At 34.3% G+C, this 7,439-nt stretch overlaps 2 long non-coding RNA genes across 4 annotated transcripts; both read right to left on the bottom strand.

Moving 5' to 3' along the window:
* Positions 1-1,314: 1,314 nt before the first annotated feature.
* LOC145106377 (uncharacterized) lies at positions 1,315-4,757 on the bottom strand. Its single transcript, XR_013707550.1, has 3 exons — positions 2,268-4,757; positions 2,109-2,173; positions 1,315-1,955 (listed from the first exon to the last, which is right to left on the bottom strand). It is a non-coding gene; the product is annotated as an uncharacterized LOC145106377 (long non-coding RNA).
* Positions 4,758-4,850: 93 nt separating this feature from the next.
* LOC145109915 (uncharacterized) lies at positions 4,851-7,439 on the bottom strand. 3 transcript variants are annotated; one of them, XR_013709319.1, is made up of 4 exons: positions 6,074-7,439; positions 5,377-5,546; positions 5,147-5,242; positions 4,851-4,987 (listed from the first exon to the last, which is right to left on the bottom strand). It is a non-coding gene; the product is annotated as an uncharacterized LOC145109915 (long non-coding RNA). The 3 variants fall into 3 exon arrangements; XR_013709320.1 differs by lacking the exon at positions 6,074-7,439 and adding an exon at positions 5,628-5,752; XR_013709318.1 differs by lacking the exon at positions 6,074-7,439 and having other exon boundaries at positions 5,377-5,619.

The following is a 7,439-nucleotide window of genomic DNA, read 5'->3' as shown; positions in this document are numbered from 1 at the left end:
CACCACGAACTCGTAGTCGATCTTCATAGGCTTTGAGTCTGCCTATAGCTTCTTCAAATGGCATTGTATCCATGTTTGAAGACTGTTCTATCGAGGCCACAAGTTGTAGAAATTTTTCTGGGACAGAATCAAGCAATTTCCTCACCAAAGTACTATCTTCCATTGTTGCACCAAGGCTGATGTATTTCGAATTTATCCCACTCAACTTCCCTGCGAATTCATCTATGGAATCTCCTTCTTTCATCTTCAGTGCATCAAACTCACTTTTGAGTGTGTGCAATTTCGCCTTTTGCACTCGATCTGCACCCATGTACCGAATTCTCAATGATTCCCACACTTCTTTTGCAGTTTTCTTCTTGGCTACCTGCATGAGAATATCCTCTGGTATTGCTCGGAAGATGTAGGCTCATGCCATCTTATTCTTCTTCTCGTCCACAGTCACTCCGACTGTTAGTTCTATGGATTCCCATTTCCCAAACACCTTGAGCATCCATTATGGCCTCCATCTTGATTGCCCATGTGGTATAGTTTGTAAAAGTCAACAGTGGGCACTGGAACGACACTCCACCGTTATCTTTTGTGACCTGCTGGCTAGAGTCTGTCATGCTATCGTATCTTATGTATTTGGGCATAAACTAGAAAGCTCTGATACCAAGTGTTGGTTCAGGCCTTTTTCTAGACCAAGGAAAGTTTACACCCAAACAGAGTAAGTAACAGAGGTGCAGAAAAGATTCCACTTTTTATTTCTAAAATACTTTAAACAAAGGAAAGCTACAATACTTAAATAGAGGACAAATGAAAAAAAACTGCAAAGTTAAACTGCAACAAACGTGTTCTCCTAAAGTGGTGGCAACTAAGCCACTTATTTCTATTGACAAGGTCAACACAGGACCAAGTCAGAATTACTTCTCCCACACCAGTCCCAAAATTAAGGTAAACCGAATAGTGCTCTAGAAAACAAAAAATCAGTCAACTTTGGTTTTGATGTTCAAACTAATTGGAATGAAAGATCGTAGGAAAGTATATTTCTCACCCTTTAGACAAGGAAAGTGACTAAGGCACTTCCCAAGGTCTCTACATTGAATCAAAGATCAGAATATTAAACTTGGTGCTTATGCCATGAAATAAGAAAATATTATTTTTTCTAAATAACACATATGGGTATAATAAGCTTAGGAGTTGTTTGCAGCAACATAGCTTCTGAATAAGTTCCTAATAAATGAAAGATGACATATACTTTATCCTTAGAATATTATATGGACAGGATAAAAATCACAAGATTATTTGAAAGATTAAACTTACAAAGTTTCATGACAATATGGGGGCACACTTTCTTTGTTGAATTTATTGTACGAAAGATCTATCTCAATATTTCATAATCACAATCACATATCAATCGTTCATGAATTAATTATTGCGAGTAAAATTACATATTAAGAAGAGCATATTCAGGTGATATTTATAGATTGTATATCACCACGACTGCAACCATGCATCTAACACATCAAATTATGTCACATGAAAAACTATTTCGGAAATGAGAAAGGAAAACTGAAAACGTACTGTGTAGTATCTCCACTATTGATCCATGCAAGAATACTTTCGTTCAGTGAGTTTCCAGTCAAGTACCTAATCATTTCACAAAATAGTTAATGGGATTTATAATTCTCTATTTTATTTCATTTTCCTTTTCAATAATTACTCGAGTATGTTTTTCATTACTATGCAAGGAACAATATAAACTTATCCATATTTTGTTGAATCGTACTCTTATGAAGGAAATATATATTATATTGGTATGAATATTGAGGATCAAATTATCAGTAAGTAAGAAAATCAGTTGAAGCAAATGATACATGGGAAGAAAAGGTAAAATGTTCATCTTAGTTACATTTTCTCCGGATCTAGTTCTTTTAAATCTGGTATATCTCCCTCCAACTTGTTGAAACTGAGATCTATGTGTGTGAATATAGATAGAGTATATCAGGATGTTTGAAGTTTGAACAGCCACTAAAGATAACCACAATGAAATGCTCAAGATGATGCTAATGGATATAGTCTAAAATAGGCTTTAATCAATCAAGACATGGAAAAGGGAGAATTATTACAGATGCTTCAATTTTGACATTTCTGATCAGGAATCATCTAGGTTATTCTACAGCTTCTCAATATCCTGCAAATTTGTCCAAAGTTCTTGAACATAAAAATAATCCTATCTTGAAATTTATCAACTTTTTAGTAGATTTCTAAAGCATATAATGACTTACAATATTTCCATTCAAATCACTGATGCTTCTGCATGCAGATTATTAAAAAAACAAATAAATAAATAAATAAACTTTGTGAGTGCTCCTCTGACAATGTGATTGTCCGTTCCTTTTATGTTCTTTAACCTGTGTAGCACACAACCTCCATACCTCACATGGTAACAACTGTCGGATAACACAAATCCACCGAGAGTGAATAGTCAATCTTGAATGACCGTTTTAATGAAAACGAGTAAACGATGATTATCTATATAAACTATTATTCAAAGTTCACTTTTCACTCTTGATGGATGTGTTAGCCAATGGTTGTTACCCAAGTAAGATTTGGAGGTTAAGTGTTAGTTAGGCTAAAAAAATAATAGGAACACCAACATACAACACCCACATAATGTATCTCACCATGACACTCACAATGATGTATAATAGGAACATAGAGAGTTTAAAGTAGTTAGCAAGCAATATGAGAGTACTTAGTCCACCTGTTCATTGCTATAAATTAGTAACAACTCTATTTCTTTTATTTATAATAAAAAAGATGTGTTGCATTTATAAATAATTTGTTCATAGTAATATACTACTACAAAAAAAGTATATGGGACCCCCTAGTTATAAGGACCCGGTTTTGAAAAAAACTGATTATAATAAAGGGAAAATCGGGGCATTTCATATATGACAGGGTTTTAAAAAAGTAGCCGGGTTTTATTATCCTTAGATGACCCATTTCTTGAGTTCATAGGCCCCTGATCAAAAATCCGGGCTTTTTTAGCCCACAAATGAGCACCAACCGGGTTTTATAGGACTACGTAATAACAACTTTGACAAGTTCAACACCATAATTATTCTCACCAAATTTTGTGGAAATCGGTATCTTCTACTGGTTTCCACAAACTCCTATTATATATTATTTTGACCATTACCTCTTTAGCATTTTTGCATGTTACAGTATCCTCATCAACTGTCACTTCATTTTCCAAAGGTATGCTGATTACGCTTCTGCTTATGCTATTTTGTTTATATCATTAGTTTGCATTTCTAAGTTTCGGTTTGTTAAAGCATTTCTAGTTCTTTATGTTACAGAATTACCTATCTACTCTTTATTTATGTTATTAGTTGGCATTTATAAGATGTTGTTTTGTGAAAGTATTTCTATTTTTTTTAATAAAACAGATGTGCTTGCAAATATCAATTGAACGATAAATTATATTTCTCTTGCATCGGCAGAACTAAGGTAACATTTTTATCATTGTTAAGCAATCGTTTGTATTATTCAAAATGTTATTTAATACGTTAGGTACATTAGTATTTACAGTACACATATCATATAAACTTCATTTGACATAATTAGCAAACCACCAAAACATCAACTAATTCTTTTACAATAAAAGGAACAAATGTGCTCAAACTATATGAGATTAAATCTGCAATCTTCTGTCCAGATTACTAAAATTGCACCAGCTTTCAAAATATATAAAGGAATAAAAACAAAGTAAAGACTAAAATAAACGAATCCAACAAAAAAATTATAGTAAAGTAGTTAAATTATTTTAATCAAACAGATTTGTGAAACTAATAATATTATTTTGGAGATATAGAAACCAAACTTAATGTTCCATTTACATTTTAGTGCTAGGATAATTTTCTAAACTCAAAAGTCTTTTTTTTTTGAAGAACGGAAAGTGGTGTATTAGAAGAAAAGTTTAAAAAAAAAGCCTAATGGTTAATACTCAAACAAAAAAAAAACTAGAATAACACAAAACATAAATAAATTAGAGATAATCCAACGTGTATGGAGCAAGCTAATGATTTAACAAGAAATTTTTACCTCTTCCTGTTCGTTGGAGTCTGAACCATTAAAGTTATAGAAAGAATGAGTTCTAGTAGTGATAGCAAGAGAAATGAGTGTCCACTAGGTCAACTTCGACCTACATTCAACTAAATATACCAATAGGTAATACTAAAATATGAACGAAGAGTTGATTAAGGAAAAAAACTCTAGTCACTATTTCTCTGTAAAGACTGCTTTTTATTAGGTTGACATTGCTATTATAGCAAAACTTTAATAAAGTTCATTGTTGTAATAATAATAAATGAAAGTGTGATGCTATAAAAAAGTAAACAAAAGTACATTGCTATTTTTTTTCAATTAACCCTCCTGTATATTTACCTCAAGATTCTTCGAACTCGAGACCGAAAATATCTTTTATCTGCGTTCAACAATCTCTTTAGCATATTTTATAATAAAAAACAGGAATAATTATAGTTGTAAAGTAGGTTGTTTTTGTCTGAAATCGCCAAAAACATGAATTTAAGTTGTGCACTACATTATATTAGTGCAACTTATATTACCTGATCTTCTCCTCTATTCAACCAGAGACATTTTTTGAGTATCAACATGTAATTCTTGCTTGTGGTTAGCCTTTAGCCAATAACAAGGTTCAAATCAATCTTGTCAAACTCCTTTTGCAACTGAAAGCCAATCAGGGTCCACTATACAATTAATATATATATATATATATATATATATATATATATATATATATATATATATATATATATATATATATATATATATATATATATATTAAACACAAAGTAATTTTGCACATCTTGTAGATGGTATTGTCGTCTTTTTCATATATCGGCCATTCTGAAATGGACAATCCAACATTGGCCCTTCCAACCAGCATAGCTTCACCATGATAACTTTTACTGTTTAGTTTCTGCAAAACAATACATAATTATATAAAATCAGACAAAACGTTTGTTTGTAGTGCTGATTTATTGGCTTGTTGCAAAATACCTTCAAACAAACTACAAATAGGCAGTAGCCATAGGACATCCTTTCAGAAGTAAAAACATAAACTATGAAGATTTATTACCTTTGTGGATGGCTTCTGGGCAGGCGACTCAACGATTCAACTGTCTACATTCATGTACCGACAGTTAGATTACAATCAATGTAGCGCTGAGGGTGACTGAGAAAGAAAATACAACCATCGTTGTCAAATTTTTAATCTAGATAAGAAGAGAATAAGATAGAACGAAAGAGTTATATATAATCGGTGGTCAATGAAAAGAGCATAAGAGTAGAGGAGGATAGAAGATGTACCCTAGATTTTGCGATGATGACCGTTCGGCTTGCTACCTAATTCTTAATTTAACATCTCTTCTTCCGACGATTCGATTTCCAATCTCCGTCTGATATTCCTTTAGGTGTCGCTCCGCTTCCTTTTGAATTTAGATTTCCGAGTTCCGATGATCCCCGTGTTAGACCAGCCCCTGAACAAATAAGAAATAAAATAAGGAAATGTTCCCTGTTGTTGCTACACACGAAAAGAAAAAGAGAAAACAGATGGATACTTTATTTTAATCTCGACTCAACCACCTTTATTGATAAAAAATAAATGGCTATAAATAGCCTACAAAACCCAACCGAAAGAAAAAATATCATCCTAAAAGCTAGTCACTACTCCTAAATCCTAAAAAAAATGACACAACAATGACCAAATATGCAAACACGTAGACTTGGTCAAAAGTCCTTTATTCAACCATTAAATAAATCAAATCAAGTATTATCCTTTTACCCATACCCATAACTCCAATAAACCCATGACCCATGTCAAGATTACCCAACCCTCAACCCCTTAATCTTGACATCAATATGATTCTTCGAAGCAGTGCTGGCTCATTATCATCTTAAGTCAAATGAACTTCTTCTTCTTTTAATTTCTTAGGACACTCAGCTGCATAATGTCCATATTCTTGACAATTATAGCATTTAATATGTCGCTTATCTCGATACATACCTTGCTCCTTGCGATCTTCATAGTTTTGAATTGGCCATCTCGACCTCTACCACGACCTCTTCCTTGACCCTGACCTCTTCCTTGTCCAGATTGATCTTGACTAGAGTTACCACGCTTGGTTCTCTCTTCCCATTCCTCTTTTGATAGTAAGAGTTTGTTTTGATTTTGATCATTTTCATCTTCATCAACAACCTTGATTCTCTCTTCATATGCTTTCAACCTTCCCACAGCTTCCTCAAGTGACATGTCCTCTATCTCTCAGTATTGTTCAATAGATGCAACAATCTGCAAAAATTTCTTAGGAACCGAATTTAGTTGTTTTCTTACCACTATCTCATCCTCCAAACTAGACCCAAGACTCTTGATTTGGATGCAACTCACTAAGTTTTCCCGAAAACTCATCAATCGTGTCACCCTCTTTCATCTTCAACATATCTAGCTGGGTTCTAAGTGTTTGAAGTCTCGCCTTTTGAACTCTTTCGGCTCCCAAATACCGCACACGAAGCGCTTCCCAGACATCTTTTGCATCGTTATGCTTAGCCACTTGAAGCAATATATCTTCAGGTAGAGTTTCAAACACAAATGCTCTTGCCATCAGATTTTTCTTTGCCTCAATCGCTTTTCCAGTTTCCGGATTAAACGCTTCCCACAAGCCGTATGCTTGTAAGATCGACTCCACCATAATTGACCAACTTGTATAATTTGTAGTTGTTAACTTGGGGCATTGCAGTGGGATACTTTGGCTGGTCACGGGTACAACGTGACTTGATCCTCCCGGGTTTGTTGCTGACATCTTCCTTAACTTGAGCCTTTATTCTTGTACAGAACCAACCAATTCAGATCACACATACCTGAGTTATTTCTGATTTTTTTTTCTTTAACCCACCCACACTCAGTTGCAGGTGCACAAAATTCTTCTTCTTCTGATCTTCTTTCTCCCTTTGACTAGCTTCTTCACACAGGTAAGCTTTACCACACAGGTTCCTTATCTTCTTGGTTCACCCAAGGCTTCAATTCCGCACACAACTTTCCTTCAACTCCTTCAGCTCTCACAGATCGATCTCCAACACTCAATCACACATATTTCATGCTTTTGAACTCGGATTTGCTTCAACTCACACACATTGTTGTTCAAAACTCTCTTCACACAGATTCTTTGATTTTGAACTCGGCTCACACAGAGCTTCGGCTCACACAGAACCTCAACAACAACAGGTTCACATAGAACCTCTTCACAGATCCCACGTGTTGAGCCTAAGGCTCTGATACCAAATGTTGGACCAGCCCCTACAGCCCCTGAACAAATAAGAATGAAAATTAGGAAGTGTTCCCTGTTGTTGCTACACACGAAAAGAAAAAGAGAAAA

This window comes from Lactuca virosa, chromosome 4 (genome assembly GCF_052849685.1).
Source record: "Lactuca virosa cultivar CGN04683 chromosome 4, Lactuca_virosa_CGN04683_v6, whole genome shotgun sequence".
In the NCBI taxonomy this organism is placed as follows: Eukaryota; Viridiplantae; Streptophyta; class Magnoliopsida; order Asterales; family Asteraceae; genus Lactuca; species Lactuca virosa.
Note: the sequence above shows the minus strand (reverse complement) of the source record. Positions and strands in the feature narration are given on the sequence as shown.